General features: G+C 41.7%; 1 protein-coding gene across 10 annotated transcripts in view; it reads right to left on the bottom strand.

Annotated features, from left to right (window-relative positions):
* The window catches only part of ABLIM1 (actin binding LIM protein 1), a 265485-nt gene that overhangs the window by 57963 nt on the left and 187641 nt on the right, over positions 1-19881 (bottom strand). The window contains exon 1 of one of the 10 annotated variants that reach the window (XM_037804330.1): positions 19431-19686. The exons of the other annotated variants lie outside the window; for them this stretch is intronic. The gene's annotated coding sequence lies outside the window, so the exon portion shown is untranslated. Of the gene's footprint in view, positions 1-19430; positions 19687-19881 lie in introns of those variants that run through there. 10 annotated transcript variants of the gene reach the window in all.

The following is a 19881-nucleotide window of genomic DNA, read 5'->3' as shown; positions in this document are numbered from 1 at the left end:
GTGACATGGATATTATGCCCATTTAACAGATGAGGAAACCAAAGCATGGGGAGATCAGAGACTGTCCAAGGTTACTCAGTCAGCAGGGAGGGAGCTGTGATCTGTACCCAGGTGCATCCCCCTCTAAAGAGCATGCTTGGAACCCCTGGTCCTACAGCCTTCCCAACCCTTAAGCAGCTCTTTTTACCAGGGAGGCCCTGGTGAGCTCACCCTGGCAAACCAGGGCAAACCGGGGCAAACCGCATCTTCAGTAACGTCACAGTGTCAGCTTTCAACTGATTGTTCTCCCTTACAAGGCAAATAGGAAGTCTTGAAGATACTTTTCCCCCCTTCTTTGAGGGAGGAAATAGGTATGCCTTTTGCTTTTTTCTTTTAGGTAAGAAAATATGTTATACTTTTTAGTTGAAGTATAACATACACAGAGGAAAATGCACAAATCATGGTGAACAGCTCCGTGAATTTTCACAAATGGAACGTACCCTTTAATTAGCACCCAAATCAAAAGTGAGAACATTTACTGTACCTAGAAGCCCCCCTCATGCCCTCTTCCAGTCACTATACCTTCTCAGCACTGCGCTGACTTCTAACCCCAAGTTAGTTTTGCCCAATTTTGGAGTTCACATAAATAGAAGCAAATATATCTGACTTCTTTCATTCAACACTTGTGAAAATTATCCATGATGCTGTGTGTAGTTTGCTCCATTAAGGCTCATGACTACATGGTATTCCTCTGTGTAAATATACTACATTTTATTTATCCATTCTCCTCCTGATGGACATTTGGGTAGTTTCAAAAGTTTGGCTGTTTTGAACAGTGTCACGGTGAAAATTCCTGACCAGGTGTTTTGGTGAAATTATGTATATACTGCTGTCACACACACACACACACACACACACACACACACACACACACCCCTCAGAGTGGAAGGTATATAGCAAGGTCATAGGGTGCGTACAAGCTTAGCTTCAGTAGCTACTGCCAAATAATTTTACAAAGTAGGTTTTGCCTTTTATTACAATTTTAATCCAAAAGGAATTAGAGGGAATTAAATAAGAAGAACCAAATTAAGAATGCTTTGCCGAATGGATTCCCAGAGTGTTTTCCTAACCTCTGCAAAGTAAAAGCTCTATATATAGTATCCATTATACCAGGTCCTCCAGAGTATCACTGAGCAATTTCCAATCTTCCTTTCGTCCTTGCCCTTCTGTTGGTCATACCTTTTGAAATGATGAAGGGATGCTGATTGAATGCAAATAATCCCTTACTGGATTCCTAAAATTGACTTGGAGTCAGCAGGCAAAGGCTGGCACTGCCTGCATCACTGTGAGAAAGTCTTTGCCATGAAGCCAAGGACTGCGTGTATCAGGAACTTTAAATTGATGAATTTCTCAGCCCTCAAAAGTGGTTTCCTCTAGTTAGGGTCAAGGCTCACTGGAAACAGTAGAAAGAAATGGTTTTGGAGGTTTAAGGATTTCACTGGCTATTGAAAGATCTAGTCTTTCCTCTCATGAAAGAGCTTTAACATTTCTTCTTGTATCAGTTGTTTTTACTATTAATAATATACTTTGCATTTGTTCTGTAGTTCAATGTTTAGAAAGTACATTCAGATTTAATCCTACCATTCTTAAGCTTAGTTAAGGGATAAGAGAGGTCCCCAGAGTTACAGAACTAGTGTTCAAATCTAGGGCTTTAAGTCCATTCTCTAGGGCTTTTGATTACGTCCATTCTCTTCTCACACATCCCGTCACGTGTCAAGACCCTCGGAAGGACTGGAAATTATTTTGGTAGCTTGGACAGCTTAAAAATAATAAGTGTTCTTTTATCCTTCTTTATCATGAGGGAATACAGAAGCTACCCACACAGGTAAGAGCCAGTGGCTCTTTTTAAGGCTATCCCTTGCAAAACAGCAACTTACTTAAGGTGATGATAATTTGAAACTGTCAACTATACAAGAATCCCAGCTCCTGGGATCTTCTGAGAAGGAGGTCAATTGGCCCATTTTAGACATGTTATAAGGCTGGCTCCATTTTTTGTATGTGCAATGTTGGGAATGTGAAAAAGATGGAGTTTGAAAAAGCTGGTAGGGTGAACCCTGTGCTGAACTTTCAGAATGCTTAGATAGACTGGGACCCAGAGGTTTACTTCTCCCAATCCTATTACTTTCTGAAAAGACCTCAGTCTACCAAAAGCTGTATGTTCTATAATGTTAAATGGTAGAAAAGCATTGGTTCTGTCTAGCTCACAAGATTGTTGCTTCTATAAATGAAAACATTATTTATAAATTCACTTTGAGTAATATGACACAGGGAGAGAATGAATTGGGTGGCAAAACACCAGATGATACGACTCTAGGCCATTTTCTTTCCAAATTCTTAAACTCTGAAAGGAATTTTAAAGGGGCCTCTTCAGGAAGTTGGACCTGAGAGGGAGCGAGTCTGGAATGCAATGGAATGCTACTGGTAACATTGAGGAGGACATCAAGTCTGCTCTTGCTACTCTGCATGTGGCAAAAATAATATTAGCGTAGTCCCAGGGAAGGCTATGAGAAATTCATTACGCTCTGACTTAAGACAACCTTCTTTCCAGATTCAGACTCTACCCTTACATTCAACGTCAAAGTTTTACATCCTTTCCTTTCTTAACACCAGAAGATAAATATTTGCCTTCAAGTTCAACACTCCTGAAACCTAACTCCAACTGGATAATTTTTGTCTCTTGCGCAAGGGCAAAAAGTTAAGATTTCTTATTACTCATGATCTCATCCCTGGTCTCCTTTCCAACACAATAGCACATTGGAGTCAAGAATGTAAAATAGCAGCAATCCAAAAGATCTTTTCCATGCCAGCTGCTCTAACAGAAGACAAGTTGATTATCAACAGACATCTCCTGGTGACCAAACGGTGCCACTGAACACATTTGGTGGGGAGAGGGGGAAGGGATGCAACGATACCAGATAATGGGACAGGTGCCTTTATTTAATATCTTAGTAAGGACTTTGTAAATTGTTTGTAGGAAACATGCAGACGGCAGTCTTTTTAGTTAAAAATATTTAATCTTGCTATATAGCGAGCAGCAAATGGGTTATCCCAATTTGGTAAGATTCCAGTTTGTCAACTGCTTTTTATCAAGTTGCTATCTCTAAACTACACTCCAGTTCTGTGATTTCTGTTCTTCCCCAAGAATTACAAATGTTTTCCCACCCCACCCCACTCTTTTCTGTCCTAAGTATTTGTACTCTAAATCTTAAAGGGTGCCATGGGAGTTAGGTAAGGCACATGCCTTGAATGTAGTAGGTGCCTTGATTTTGGAGTCTTGGGTGACCCCTCACAAGTTTTTTTCTACAAAAACCATTCCTCTGCGTTAAAGACTGTTTTACAGATGGTTCAGCTCTGGACTGTCTGCAGCACACCATCAGACTAAAAATATTTTTTCTTCCCCAGGGTTAGAGGAGCCTTCAGGGTGGGAACTAGTACTGGATCAGTCAGAAAAACACAGCTTGCTTTTAAAAACATCCTTGTCTGGTTTCCCATCCCATTGTGGCTGGATTTCATCCCCTTTAAAAATAACTATATCTTCCAGTCTGGAATCTACTGAGCACAGATTCCATAGTTTGACCAGGAATGGTGGGGAGGGGTGTTCTAGCAATCACTGAACATCAGTTTTAATTGTCAGTAGGAAGAAAAATCAGGGTGAAAAGTAAATCCTAAGGATGAGGAGGGATGTAAAGAATTCAGGACCCCCTGGGCTTTGCAAAGCCCCCCAAATCAGTGCACATTTAAGAAAGGTTCTGGCCTTTGGAGGACAACCAAGGTATTTCTGTATCCTGCAGGGAAGCAGATAGACAGGTTCACATTCCAGACCACTGGGTGGGTCTCGCCCTGCCCTGAGTCCTCTGGATTCCACTGGAAGGCCAGGATGGGGGACTGGGGCCTGGGTAAGTGGGGAGTGCTGTGAAGATGGGAGCCCTGTCGGCCATACCTCCAGCACTGCTCCAGGTCACAGGTGACATTAGAGACCTGTCAGAGAGAACCAGCCACCCTGTCATGGCTGGACGCTGGCACCCAGCCCAAGTCACACACTTCAGCTGGAGATTTTGTGAGCTCTGGGTTTCATTCTGTGCAGTCAAAACCCTGCAGGCCTCAAAATTCAGTGGCGGTAATTACTTTTACAGTGTTGTGCTACCATCATCACCTTCCGTTACTAAAATGTTTTCATCCCTCAAAACAATAAATGAGGTGTGGCTATACCTCATTTTGTTTATCCATTCATACATCAATGATGTTTTAAACATTTTTTCTACTCGAGTGGGACAAATGTATCATGAATTTAGCCAGTTTTAGGAGATGGCCCCCAGGGTTAAGGAAGAGCCCTCGGGATGAAAGAAACCTGGGTCATATCTGTGAGGTCTTGGGCTGGACATTTAATCCCTCCAGGTCTCAGACTCTCTATCTGCACTGTGAGAAGGCCGAACTAGATGGCCATCAAAATACCTTCTAGCTCTAAAAGTCTACGCTCCTATAAAATACTGAAAATACATTTAAAAAAGAGAAATGAAATGACATCTGACACTATTATAAATTAAACAAGAATAAATTGGGAACTGTTAGAACATCTCTGAATGAGAGGTTTGTTTTTATGAAATACCACACATTGATCACAATACTCTTCTGATAAAATGTCTTTTATGTCTTGCCTACTGAAAAATGTTAAATCTCCTAACCCTGACACTCAACAACTTGCATGATCTGATCTCAATCCACCTGTCCAGCTTTATCCTCTATCCCATTTTAATGCATGCCCATACATTCTCTGGACATCTTGGTCTTGTCTGAGTCTCAAATATGTTAATGTATCTGTGCTTCCCCACTTCTGGAATTAGCCTAGAAAAGCAAGTCTCAAACTTCTCTGTGTATCAGAATCAGCAGGGTAATTTTTAAAATTATTGGGGTCTAGGCCCCCTCTAGAAAGTTGGAGTAGATCTGGAAAGGGCTCAGGCATCAGCATTTTACAAAATCTCCCCAACTGAATCTAAGGTGCAGCCCAAGTCGGGAACTTCTAGATTGGAACATCCTTCCTCTACCTCCCTGAGTATACACTTCACTCATGCATTTATACAGAGCATATACTATTTATACAATTCAATAAGTAATACTTTAACTGTTCGCTACTTACAGGTTTTTCCCCACTAGACTAACTCCTTGGGAACAAGGGCAATGTTCTATTCATTTTCATATTCCCATGGTTCAATAAGGTGTTGAGCACATATTAGATATGTTTGTATAAAAAGTCTATTTTATATTGTAAAATATCAATGTTGTAAGCTTGCTTTAAATTGTACCTTCTCTAGGGATTTTTTCTCATCAACTCTCAACAGGACATGATTGCTCTCTCCCCTGCACTACTATAGCATTTATTTATGCCATCATATACTGCCCTGACTTTGTAGCTATCTATGTGTTTTACGACTTCCACTAAACTCTAAGTTCCGTGGGGGCTGTGTCTTTTATACTTGTACATTACAACTGTAATTACGCAATCAGCTAGCAGGAAATGTTAAATTCTTGTTTAAAGAATGAATTACACATCAAGCCAGTATATCAGAAGTTTGCTACAAAAGTATATTATTGAGAAAATTCTAATGCTGCACAGTAATGGCAGAATAAATTTTTGAGAGCAAGCTATATTGGTAAATCTACAATGGAAAAGCTATATTTTCCTCTTTTCTACTTTCTGTTTATACTCTCCTCACCTCTTTCTAAAATAGTGCTATTTCCTGTAATTTTGATCCCAGTACATTTCTTGGCAAAGAGTAATTCTAATTCTTCCAGTAGACAACAGACAGGTCATCTGTGGAGAATATTCTCAGAAATACTGTCTATACCTCCAATTTTCCTTTCCCACTGCTTAAGAGCCTCCCTTTCCTGTTGGACCTGGTAGCTCTCTCTCTGCCACTCTCTCAAATTTGAACAAGCAGCGTCACTTTCTTATCAACAGACAAGCTCAGGTAGACAGATGCTCTCTCAGCGTCTTTCTGGAACAAAAAGGCTGGTCAAGGCAATCCCCAGCCAAGACAAGCCAATTTCCCTCCATCTAATTAGGAAAGCAAAACTGCTGGTACCACGGGGCAGGCCAGTCTTGAGGAGCACAAGACGACCCAGATGGGCCTTCCCAGGAGGGGAGGCTACTTATTACAAAGGTAATGAGTCTACTGGAGGCAGGAGCCAGAACACAACACTGTTTTCTCCTCTTGCATGTAGAGAGCCAGAATTAGCAATATGGGGAAAGAAAATGTGTCACAAGCCAAGCAACACACGCAGGCTGAATACCTAGTATGTACTAATGCTATGTTCCATCTTCTAGGGGCCAGAGGCTCCTTGTGGAGGCCAGAGCCTTTAGGAGGAGCTTTATTCCTCTTTGCATCCGCAGTATGTGGCAAGAAATAGGTGCTCAGCAAGCAGTTGCTGATGATGGATCAAAAGGGGAGGAGACAGTGATTAATTATGATTCAAGGGATCAAGAAAGACCTTACAGAAGATAGAAACTGTAAGTTGGGTTTAGAAAGAGAAACAGAATCTTGCTTTTATTATTGTATGTACCAGAACACAAGAAATTTTTTCATATCATTCACACTAGAGTCAAGAAAGAAAAAAGTAGAATAGGCATACCTTGATTTATGTGTTTTGCTTTATTGTGCTTCACAGATACTGTACTTTTGGCAGACTGAAGGTTTGTGGCAACTCTGTGTTGAGCAAGTCCATCGCTGCCATTTTTCTAACAGCATGTGCTCAGTTCATGTCTCTGTGTCACATTTTGGGAATTCTCACAATATTTAAAATTTTTTTCATTATCATTATATCTGTTATGCTGATCTGTGATCAGTGATCTTCGATTTTACTATTGTAACTGTTTTCAGGGCATCACAAACCATGCCCATATAAGATGGCAAACTTAATAGATAAATATGTGTGTTTTGACTGCTCCAGCAACAGGCTGTTTCCCATCTCTGTTCCTCTCCTTGGGCCTCCGTATTCCCTGAGACACAACAATATTGAAATTAGGCTAATGAATAACCCATAATGGCCTCTAAGTGTTCAAGTGAAAGGAAAAGTCACACATCTATCACTTAAAATCAAAAGTTGGAGATGATTAAGTTTAGTGAGGAAGGCATGTCAAAAGCTGGGATAGGCTGAAAGCTAGGCTTTTTGAGCCAAACATTTAGCCAAGTTGTGAATGCAAAGGGAAAATTCTTGAAGGAAATTAAAAGTACTGCTCCACTGAACACACAAATGATAAGAAAGCGAAACAAACTTATTGCTAATATGGAGAAAACATTAGTGTTCTGGATAGAAGACCAAACCAGCCACAACATTCCTTAATCTGAAGCCTAATCCAGAGCAAGGCCCTAACTCTCTTCAATTCTATGAAGGCTGAGAGAGGTGAGGAAGCTGCAGAAGGAAATTTTGAAGCTAGCAGAGGTTGGCTCATGAGGTTTAAGGAAAGCAGCTCTCTCTATAACATAAAAGTGCAAGGTAAAGCCACAAGTGCTGATGTAGAAACTGCAGCAAGTTATCCAGAAGATCTAGCTAAGATAATCAGTGAAGGTGGCTACACTAAACAACAGATTTTCAGTGTAGATGAACTAGCTATGTATTGTAAGAAGATGCCATCTAGGACTTTCATAGCTAGAGAGAAGTCAATGTCTGGCTTCAAAGCTTCAAAGGACAGGCTGACTCTCTTGTTAGGAGCTAATGCAGCTGGTGATTTTAAATTGAAGCTAATGCTCATTTACCTTTCCAAAATCCTAGGACCCTTAAGAACTCTGTTAAATGTACTCTGCCTGCCTCTATAAATGGAACAACAAAGCTCTGATGACAGCAAACCTATTTACAACATGGTTTATTGTTGACTGTAAAATATTTAAACCCTCTGGCTTAAAATATCTACTGCTCAGAAAAAGAAATGCCTTTCAAAATACTACTACTCTTTGACAATGCACCTCATCACCTAAGAGCTCTGATGGATATGTACAAGATGAGTGTTTTTCATGTCTGCCAGAACAACCACCATTCTGCAGCCATGGATCAAGGAATCATTTCTACTTTTCGAGTCTTATTATTTAAAAAGTATATTTTGTAAGGCCATAGCTGTCATAGATAGTGATTCTCTGATGGATTTGGCCAGAGTAAATGGAAAACCTTCTGGAAAGGATTCACAATTCTAGATGCCATCAAGAACACTCATGATTCATAGGAGAAGGTCAAAATATTTGCATTAATAGGAATTTGGAAGAAGTTGATTCCAATCTTCATGGATGATTTTGAGGGGTTCAGGACTTCATTGGAGGAAGTAAATGCAGATGAGGTAAAAATAGAAGAGAACTAGAATTTAAAGTAGACCCTGAAGATGTGACTGAATCACTGCAATCTCATGATAAAACTTGAACAGATGAGGAGTTGCTACTTATGGATGAGCAGAGAAAGTGGTTTTTTGAGATAGAATCTGTGAACATTGTTGAAGATGCTGTGAGCATTGTTGAAATGACAACAAAGGATTTAGAATATTATAGAAACTTAGTTGATAAAGAAGCAGTGGGGTTTGAAAGGATTGACTCCAATTTTCAAAGAAGTTCTACTATGGGTAAACTGCTTTCAAACAGCATCACATGCTACAGAGAAATCTTTCATGAAAGGAAGTGTCAATTGATGTGGCAAACTTCACTGTTTTCTTATGTTAAGATACTGCCACAGCCCACCCCCAACCTTTAGCAACCATCACCCCATCAACATCAAGGCAAGACCCTCTACCAGCAAAAAGATTATGACTCGATGAAGGCTCAGATGCTATTGCACACTTAATAGACTACAGTATAGTGTAAACATAACTTTTATGTGCACTGGGAAACCAAAAATTCATGACTTGCATTACTGTAACATTTGGTTTATTGCAGTGGTCAGGGACCAAACCCACAATATCTCCAAGGTACGCCTGTACCCATATGTAGTATTCTATCCTTCCTCCATTTCCCCAGCAAACAAAACAAAACTAAATGAACCGAGACCAGAGGCACTTACTAGACTTTTCTTTACCTAAAGCTATTTTCTATATAATTTTCCATGTACAATGAACAGTAGAAAGTTCATTTCATATCCTTGTACATTTAACTGATAAATGTGATTTCAATTTAGAAGGAAAGATCAAAGAAGGGACTATTGAGAGAAGAATCTTGGTTGAAAAATGTATTTCAAACGTCCCCAACATACAATATAATGGCTCAGCATAGGAAGAAATTAGTTTTATTTCAGTAACAGCCAGTATTCTACCACCTCTTAAATCAAGCAAAAATAATTATCACCAAAAAACCTCACTGGCAGGCAGACAACATCCGGCTGTAATGATTTCACACTCAATTTATCTGGAGCTGGTTTATACCACATCCCGGCAATTTCATCACGTTGATGCGCTTCAGTTCACTCCTTCTAAACCTGCAGCAAAAGACCTACAATAACAGCTGAACTCAATCTGTGGCACTGGTGTGCTCACTGTTAATGTGCATTTAAAGTCCTTCACAAATTCTGGTGGCTGGTGATAGCAAAGAGCAGCCCTTGTTAAACAAGAACAAAGAAGGGCTAAGTGGGCCTTGGCATTTCCTGTCTACTCCAGTACTAGTAGATACAAGCAACTGATTTTTTCATGAATGATGATGAACTCAACACTACCAAATTATGTATCCCTTGCTGGAGAGACAGCAGTGCCCTGGCTGATGTGCCATGTTGGGATCATGTCTCAAATTTCCAAGCCCCAAAAGTTTTCAAATGATGATATCTCTTGATTGTACCCAAGGAATAAACCTGCATCTGACTTTTCAGGCTACACAAGCACTTCTTTGTGGATTATCCATAGGTTAGTTATCTCAGGTGGCTTTCTCTATGCTGCTCACAGTAGGCTCAGAGAATAAAAAGTATTATTTTCCAATATTAGCTGGAGGCATACAGAGTTAAGATGTAAAATGAGATTTTTGAATTATGAGCTGTTTGGATAATTTATGGGGTCATTCCCTGAGTTAATTTTTATAGCTGAAATTCCTTTTCTCACAGTAAATGCATGAAAACACATGCAAAAATATATGCAAAGTTCAGGAAACAAGGTTTCCACAAGGCCATTTAGTAGACTTTAAAACTGTTTCTACACTTTTGCTATCTTCGTTAGAAGTTTAAAAACTTCAGTTTGAAACTAAAACAAGAGAAAAAAGTGCTTGTCATTGAGATCTACCCACCACAGCACCCTTGGAGTTTAAAGATTAAATTACTAGTCACCACGTGCTTTCTCCCTTAATGCAAATGATCTTTCTGAGAAATGGAAAATCTAATAAAGCTTCTAAGGACACCTCCCTAAATCTGAAAATGGTTTAGTCCAGGATGAAAAGGAACGAGTCCATGCACAAAATCACACTGAAAGAGAGTGAAGACCAGAGCCATTTAAAAGTAACACATGACTGCATTGCTTCCTTCAAATTAGGTGTGTTAGTGTGGAAGGTCACACAAATTGGACTGGATACTCCAAGCTCACAATTCCTCCAATGGCCAAGCCATGTCAAAACGAGCCAGCTTTTTTGGGCACCCTGTGCCTCCTCCCAGTTCCTGTCACCACAGTGAATTGTCCAGGTTTGGGCAGGTACCACATTGTGGTACCCAGGACTTCCTGATGTGAGCTGGGGGAGGGAGCCCTTTCCACTGTGGTTGAGAAGCCCTGAGCCACTGCAGCTGTGCCCTCTTCATGCAGAGAGCGCGTGTGAGCAAGCAGCACAGGGGCCCTGGCTTCAGTCACCCCTGCCCCTTGCCCCCCCAACCCAGCAGCTTGGTGAAGCAAGTCACTTTCTGCATCAGCTGCTCTGAGATGAGCATCTGTCACTTGTGACCAAATGTGCTGTGAAGCGAGTGGGCATCATTCTCAATCTGAAAAATTAAAAACCTTTTGCATTCATGTGACTTGTGCAACACAAATAACAGCTGTTTCCTCAAACAATTAAACATAAATCACATATCAGCTACCATCCTTTATTTTTGCATGAATGTAACTTTCTCCTGAGAAATTATGCAAATAAATGGTGTTGGTTCTTGGGTCTCAAACTGGATTTGCTCAAACTTATTCCAGAGACAGGCCACCAGTCAGCTGGCAACAACTGAAATTAAAACTCCTGGGGATTAAAAAAGAAAGTTATCTTCCTTCTGTTTCCTTTTCAAATAAAGTATCAGATATGCAAACACTTCTCTCATTAGCCTCTTATGTTGCTGAACTCAGGAAGAAGATTCCTAGAAGCCTTGCAGTTCTGGCTGGTGCTTTCCTGTGACTGATGTTAAGACTTGCAAATGACTAATAGCAGATGCCATTCCTGGGGCTTCGAAGGGTCTTCCTCAAAGGAGGGGGTTGCCTATTTCAACAAGAAGGAGGCTTCTGTCCCTTTTCCCTGTAGGACAACCAGAGGCAAAGAGTGTTCTGACGTTAGGCGGGGCAAGGGCATCGCTGAACACAGACTTTAAAGGGTGGACGCCATGGGTAGGGGTCTATTTGGGTTATCCATGGCCCACCTTCCACAGCACTACAAAAAGCTCGGTGTTTTCCAGAATTCCACAGGAATCTCATTTACAATCAACCATGACGCTGAACATAAATTTGCTCTAAAACCTTCACCATCATGTGGAATCACGTATCAGCTCCCCATTTGTCCGTGGTGCTGCACCAGGAGTTTCAGGCTGAAACAACTCCCCCTTTAGAGACACGAAATCCCTGGCAAGGTTAACATGGGGTGCCACCCGGACTCATGGAACAACATGAAGCAAACAACCCATCATCTTTGACAGTCCGTCAGTCAGTATTTACATATACACCTATTCTTCTATAGTTGGTATCATTTCTTGGTGGAAAGTAAAGAATGAGGCACTATGTGGCCATGAAAAAGAATGTCATAAATCTGATATTGAATCACTGTCAGGTGAGAAAAAAAAGAAAGTGTAGAACAGTATGTACAATAGAACTTCCCACATGTATCTGTGCATAGGGAATGTGAGAAATGCAAGCTATAAAACTAAAAATTTTGCACAATATTTATGTGGCCAAACTCCATACCTGTGAATTCATATATATATGCCAGGGAGTATACACACCGGGCTCAACAACAGCTGCCTCTGGGGAGAGGGCTTGGGGAGGGGATGGAAAATGTGTACTTTTCCCCTTATATCAGGGTCAGTGGACTACGGCCCACTGCCTGTTTTCATAAATACAGTTCTACTGGCATACAGCAGCGCCCATTCAGTTAGGCCCTGTCTAAGGCTGCTTTTGCACTACAATAGTAGAGTTGAGCAGTTGAAACAGAGACTGTTTGGTTTGCAGAGTTGAAAATCCTGTTACAGAAAGAGTTTGCCACCCCCTGCTTTGCTTTGTATGATTCTATATTGTACACTTTTTTTGTTTATTCATTTATTAATTTACAATGAGCAACCATTACTTTAAAAGAAAAATTTGTAGACATTGTCTCCTTGGACAGTGCAGGAGCTCCCTGGGCAATCATCAGTACTCTTCCTGGAAGCAGTGGAAAAGCAGGAGTTTTTAGGATGAGAGAAGAAAGGATCTCATTACCTGAAAAGGGAAGTTGTTCCAAAACAAAGAAAACATGAAAACAGGTTTGGGCAAAAGCTTCAACATCCACCGAATGCATGGTAGAGAAATCCACTCAATTTCCTAACACCTTGCTTTCATGTAATGGATTTACTATACCAGAAGGCCTTCTGGAGGCACCTGCTTTCATCTGTGCAATAAGCAGAGAAGTGGCCATGGGGAGCAGCTGGGGGTGGAGCAGCACTTTGGGCTAGCTCCCCAACGGGTGGCTTCTTAGGCAAACTATGTGTGCTTTCCGGGTCTCGGTATCCTCACCTGTAAATTAAGCGGGTTAGCCTAGGTTAAGTCTATGGAATTTTCTTGCTTGAGGTTTCTAGGAGTCTTGAGCAGGAATTACCTTTAACGCGGAAAAGCAGGTAGAGAAGCGATGGAAGTCACACTGCAGTGGGTGACGAGTCCAGGTCCAGAAACCAGCTGAGTCACAGCTCATTTCTTCTCCTGACCCACACTGGTGTGACTTCAGAATAGGCAAGTCACCAATTACCAAATGACTCTGGGTTGGGAGTGGCACTGCATGAACAATTAATCAGCCAGAAACTCTTTTTCAACACTCTCGGCACAGTATCAGTTAAACTCTAAATCATAAGACATCTGTATCAGTGAGTACAGGCCAAGGCCAATTTGCTGTTGAGAGGCAGTGTTGAAAAGTCAGAAGTTCCTCGACCTTGCTCAGTGGTGGTTAAAGGGCCAACAAGTGGCTCCTGTTCTTTGTGACAGGCAGAGAAGCTGGATAACACACTGGGGGCTCGCCCACAGATTCCTTCTCACTAGGCAACACTGAGCACTTCTTTGCACCCTACCCACAAAGCTGCAGGGTCTTTTGAGTTTTTTTGACATCTGAAAATAGCGTGTGGGCACCATAATCCTGCTTTTATTACACCTTCCATGCAGGAAAAAGGGAACCAACCGGGTTAGCCCCAAACCTGGGTGAAACTTGGTTATGTGCCAAGGAAAGCTTTGACAGACCAGCCTGACAAGGCTGCAGGCACTTCCCTGTTAGAGCTGTCACCAGGACTGTCACGTACTGGAAAAGTCAAGCTGTAAAACAATGCAGGACCCACACCCCACAGGCCAACACAGGCTGCCTGGAGCTCCATGCTTGCAGACTCACACTACAGAGAACAATGAAAGGGAATTATCCCTGATAGATGTTGAAACCTCTGGCCGTGGCCACAGTAACGTTTCCGTCTCAACTTCATGTAAAGACAGTGGGTTTATCATCTTAGAATTAGCTCCATGGAGTCAGAGCCCCAATCCAGCTGAGAGAATTACATTTACATGTCTGCAAGGGCTTCTGATCTTCACTTTCAACCTCATCAATGGAACAGCCTGGAACCAACCAGTCTCACAAAGACTGGTGTCAAGGAGAAGCAGGTGATTAGAAGCACTTGATTATGTTAAAAATATAGAAGAAATGCTAACATGCTTAAAATTTTCTGACTTTTATCCTAGTCTCTTCCACTTGAAATACATACCTTACTTATAGCTGCTATAATGTTTTTTTCAGTCTAAGCTTTCTGTGCTAGGAGTTCAGGAAAGGGAAACAATCCCTAAGGCTGCCGATTGGGACAGACTCGGTTAAAGTATACACATGTGACTCCATGTCAGCTGAACATTGTACTCATAAATTTGTTTACATAATAAAATGAGAGAATTTAAACAACTAATTAAGCCCTATCATTTTTTTTTTAAGTGATTTAAGATATCCCAGCTAGTTGTCCTTAGAGAGATCACTGGAAGAGAAGGGAGGATGTAGAAGGTCACTTAGGTTTCACTCACTCAGAATAACCATCTGTGAGTCAGATACTGGACACCTGACAAGGAGGAGAAAAAGAAGCAGAGTGTGGGCTTTGAAGTCAGACAACCTGGGCTCAAATCTTGGCCCTATCAGTAATCCCGTGTGCCTTCAGGCAAGCAGCTCTGAGCCTCAGTTTCCCTATTTGCAAAATAAAGATGAAAGCACTACTGGGCACATAGAGTTAACAGGACTTTAATGAGAAACACTTACAAAGTGCTAAGGCAGTAGGAACTAAACAATAATGACAATAACCAACATTTGTTCGCTATTCCTGTCTCCAAAGAGCTTACAGAGCAGAGGAGTGGCTGACCCATAAATTAGCAATTAAGATGGGATACATGGTTGGTATAATGTACAAAGAAAGATTGCCCACCACTACTACTGTCTTAGGGAGTCAGGGACTAGCCCCTGAGTTGCTCCTGAAGGAGAGGAGGTATTTTCCAGAGAGACCTCCCTTCCCCTTCCCTCTCTCCCACTCATCTGTCCATCTGTCTATCCATTTATTGACCATCTACCTTCTGTCAGGATAATGTTTCAGATGCCGAGGACATGGCAGTGCCCATCAGGAAACTTACATTCTTGCAAGAGGTGATTGGCAATCCACATGAATCCAAACATACAAGACTTTCGGATAGTGAAAAAATGCCAGGAGGAAAATGAAAAAGGGCCGGGGGTGGGGTGGAAGATGCCCTGGGGAGTGGGTAGGTGGAGACAACTTCAGCTAGGTGATTAGGGGCCTCCTCTCCAAAGAATAAGACAGGTTGAATAATGAGAAGGAGGCCGAGACCTGGGGAAAGTGTTCCGGGCAGAGGGTACAGTGAGTGCAAAGACCCAGAGATGCAGGAGTTAAGTCACAGAGGGCTGGGTAAGCCAACATCAGGTATTTCGATAGGTTTTTACAATTCTGAGGTTTAAGGGCAAAACAGAACCCCAGTCTAGCACAGTTGTTTTGCTTAATGCTTTAAAACTCCTTACGAAACACAAAGGAAAACTAGAAATCTACATCCTCCACCCTTGGTCCTTATGCTCTAAACTTTTGTTGTATAAGAATCAACAACTTTAATCTGTTGCCAGAACCAGATACATCTTGCATCCTAAACAAGCTGCTAAAACAAAGCCGAAAGCTCAACTTAAACTCCCCATTCGAAGAGGTTCTAAAATACAAAACACATTCCTCCACCTATTCAAGTGTGTTTATTTGGACAAAGTATACAGATATAAGCATGGATACAATGAGCCAGCTGCAGAGAACCAAGACAATCTAACAAAATTATTATTTAACAGTCAGGAAAGATAAAAGCAGTCTTTTGTAAGCAAGCATTTCTGCTTCGTCTACTGTTTATGAGCAAAAACGATGATGACGTGAACTGGCAATGCTGAAGAGGACATGGACACATCTTTGCCCAAAACCTTACAGGCTTGGTGCACAATAAAAACAGCAGGGCTTGTTTCCTTTTTTTTTAGCGGCCCCTGCCCCCCAAGGCCACACCAGAAGCCTCTGCAGCTTGAAACACAGATTAAACTCATCCTTGCTTGTCACCAGGGGCTGTGAAAATAGAGAAACAGAGCTGGGGTCCGTTTATAAACTAAATTAGGAGATTAAGGTTATCATTTATCTCTCTGGACAGCATCTTTACATGCTGCATATTCCAAGGAAGTTCCTAAGTCAAGTCGTCTGCCCCATCTGCACACTCCCCATGTCCCGGGATCTGGTTCAGAAATTGTGGACTGCTAGAGCAGCGCCATTCTGATGTCCAAGTACAGCCACCCCAAGCCCTCGGAGAATTCGTGCTAGGACACACACCAGTAAACAGGGCGTGTTTTTTCCTTTGTGATCCACAAACTGTTTCTCTTGAATAGATTATTTTCTTAAAAACAAAGAGGTCAGGAATGCCTTGTCTTTGGGTCAGATACAATGGTGGTCATGCTGTTTATCTTCTTTAATCCATGAGGAAAAATTTATAACACTTCCTTCCTCTCAAATCCTATACCTCATAAAGCCGGTATTCCTGCATTCTTATAAGACCCTCCCTGGTAGCCCTTGAACATTAAAAGCCTACTGAGATGAAGACTAGGTTTGAGCCTTTGGAAAAAAGAACATACAGAACAGACTATGTGGTTGCAGAACCAAGGTCCTGGGTGGTCTTTCCATAGGAATCACTGACATTCATTCATCTATTCATCCACTCTTGAGTAGCTAACATGCATAGCCATTGTGCCACATCCTGGAGGTAAAATGGTGAGCAAACACGCTAAAGTTCTCTGCCCTCGTGTTGTCTAGTGAATGTGGGGGTGAATTTTAAAAATGAGGAAATGTTTTCTGAGAGCAGAATGGTGCATGATACATTGGTACCTCCAGGTAGAGGTAAATGGAGATTTGCTTCTCAATCAAAAGGAGAAACCACAACTCTTTGATAACACCATAGGCCAGTCCAACCTTATCACCAAGAACGGACTCCAACAAGTAAAGGCATTTCCTGATATGTTTGGCCAGTGCGGATCTCCATCTTGCCCCAGCCTGTCCTGAGGGTGTCCCATCTACGAAAGGCCTGTTTCAAGCTAGCTTTGGTGGCAAAGGTCCTAGAAGTCAGAATACCTAGTGCAAAAAAGAGTGGCATATTTAACATCTTCTTAAGGGACCATTTTATGGGAATTTGAATGGATATTTATGGTATTTAAAACCATAGCTGGAACATGAGTCCACCAAAAAAAGGAAAGTGGAACTAAGCAATGATTGGCTGTTTCAGACAAGAGAAAACAAATAGCATATGCTAAAGGTATAAGAAAAACTTGAAATGAAAAAATTCCAGCCATTGGCTTTGTTATCTGCACATGGGGGAAAAAAGGCTGTTATTTTCTTTCACTGGCATAGCTTTTAGGCCCTATTCCTAGAAAACCAGAACAACGTGAGACCCACTGGTGCAGTGTGGGGAAAGGGGGGGTGGGGGATGAAAGCACTCCTCTGCAGGTTCATAAGGAAAAAGCAAATACGTATGCTCAGAATTATCTATATTTACAGAACTGATAATTATGAGTAATTATTTGCTTTTAAAATGGATCATTATATGACTTTTTTTTAAATAAAAAAAGGGATGCATTTAAGATAGTATTCATTTTAAATGTGTGATTTCTATACAAAGTACTTATAAATAAGGCCATAAGGGTCCACCTGGGAAAAGGCGGTACAGAAGAACATGTATCCAGAACTGTCCCTGAATTTGGCTCCAGTTCCTTCAGCCCCCTCCCTCCTCCCAGGATGTGATTTCAAACAACAACAAGAAAAACAAAATAAAACCATCGGAATGTTCAGGCCAAGATATGCTCATGCGACTCGACCTTATCTCTTGAGCTCCGGCCTCCCCGCATATTCTTCTGTTCCCCATCTGCAGCAGAAAGCTTCAAAAGCAGTTTCTCTACAGCAGTAGTTCTCAACTGGGGGCAATTCTGTCCCCTCAGGGGACTTTTGGCAATGTCTAGAGACATTTGTGGTTGACACAACTGGGGAAGGGGATGCTACTGGCATCTGGAGGGTAGAGGCCAGGACTGCTGCTAACCGTCCTATAGAATAGTCCCCACAACAAAGAATTGTCTGGCCCCAAATGTCAGTAGTGCTGAAATGAGAAACCCTGGTATACAGAAGGCACCATCATGATCACCACCTCTACTGGGTCTACTGGGTTGGGTCCAAGGCCCAAGGTTCTGGCTTTTTTGTCCTTCTAAATTAGCAATTATTTAGATGAAGGGAAAAACCTGCAGACGTCTGTTGCCATGACTATAGCATTCCCGGAAGCAGATAAGCCACTGAGGCAAGGGTTAAACTCACTGACACATGAGACTACCTAAACAACCCACTTGGAAAAGTTTGGTCCAGACATAAGGGCTCTAATGACAGGCTTGTTAAAGCCCCACTTAGTCTTAAAAAGCAGTCTCGAAAGTGATTTACACCAACGAACTGTGTCAAATTCACCTATTCTATTCACCTATTCTGTAAGCACCTCCTGACTCAACAAGTCTTTTGATCCAGAATGGCAACAATTATATTTTAATTAGTTTTTTTCACTTACTTGTCCAAGCCTGTTTGGAAAATCTAAATAACTTCACATCCTCTTAACATTCCTCATGAGACTGTTTCAGAGAAAACAGGCTCCATTTTCTTTTAAATCTTGAATTCCAATTAAGTGATGGATAAAGCTGCTATAGTGACCCCACTCCTGCTGGGTTTTGGCCAACTCCTCTTTCCCACCCCTAGAGGTAAAAAAAAAACCATAAACCTATTTCTTTTACAGTTCAGATGTATGACTAGGATTTTAGGAAAATTTTCATTACAAAGGCAAGAATCTCTAGATTTCTTTCATTTCATGCCCAAAGGTGGTGAGAGGCAATAGTCAAGATCTTTCAACCTGTAGCTGCGACAAAATATGAATAACATTCAAACATTTTACTTCCTCATTTTCACTGGCAGGAAACGTTTCAAAGTTAAAAAAAAAAAAACAAAAAAAACCCCCCACACATTTATAGTAACAAATAAATCTACTCAATTTCCCATGCCACTTCCACCACCAAATCCCCCAAACACAATTCTAAAAGTCCTTTTGTCTCAAATGTAAATTCTACAGAGCTCTGAAAACCACAGATAAAGCAAATAAAAATCTGGAAATCACACTCAACTTTCAGTCTTGGGGGCAGTAGCCTGAAAAAACACAAACATTATTTAAAAGCTCAATAAACCATCACTTTCAATAAAATGGCCTGCTTTTCCTTCTTTTCACTCTGGTAAATGAATAAAGTTGAGTAATTCATTTTGTATCCTAAGAAAAGCAAAGCGCTTCAGCAAAAGACATTTTGGGCCCCCGTGCATGGGCTCCGTCCCCAGGTGACCACATCTGCAGGACCCGCGGGGTCTGGGCTTTCCCGCTTGCCTCGCCAAGCAAAGGGCACCTTGCACAAAGCCCGCTCTACCTTCCGCCAGGGCTCCTTTCCGTAGACTCCAGTCCTTGGCTGTGCTGAACAGAAGACTCCTCTAGCTTCAAACTCACACAACAACACTGCGAAGAGGTTTTGTAAATGCCAGGCTCAGCCCCGCAGACGAGGCTCCTTCCCGGCCTCGCCCGGCTTCTCTCTGAAGCTAGGCGAACGAAACGTGCATCTTCAGACGCACACCGGAAAAAAGAACAGCGAGGGGTAGGCACTCTCCCGCCTCCCTCTTCCCTCTGCGCTTACTAGTTAAACACAGCAGCAACCACTATGGGCCAGTCCATGTTTCCAGATCAGGAGGGGGGTGGTTTGTTTGTTTTTTTTTTTCAAGCGCAGGTGAAGAAAGTACCATTTCTTCACATTCACTCACAATTGCCTGCGTAATAAATCTGACAGTAATTGTCCCTGGGGCAGAGGTTTGCATTGAAACCAGATT

The sequence above is a fragment of the Choloepus didactylus genome, chromosome 15 (assembly GCF_015220235.1).
Source record: "Choloepus didactylus isolate mChoDid1 chromosome 15, mChoDid1.pri, whole genome shotgun sequence".
In the NCBI taxonomy this organism is placed as follows: Eukaryota; Metazoa; Chordata; class Mammalia; order Pilosa; family Megalonychidae; genus Choloepus; species Choloepus didactylus.
Note: the sequence above shows the minus strand (reverse complement) of the source record. Positions and strands in the feature narration are given on the sequence as shown.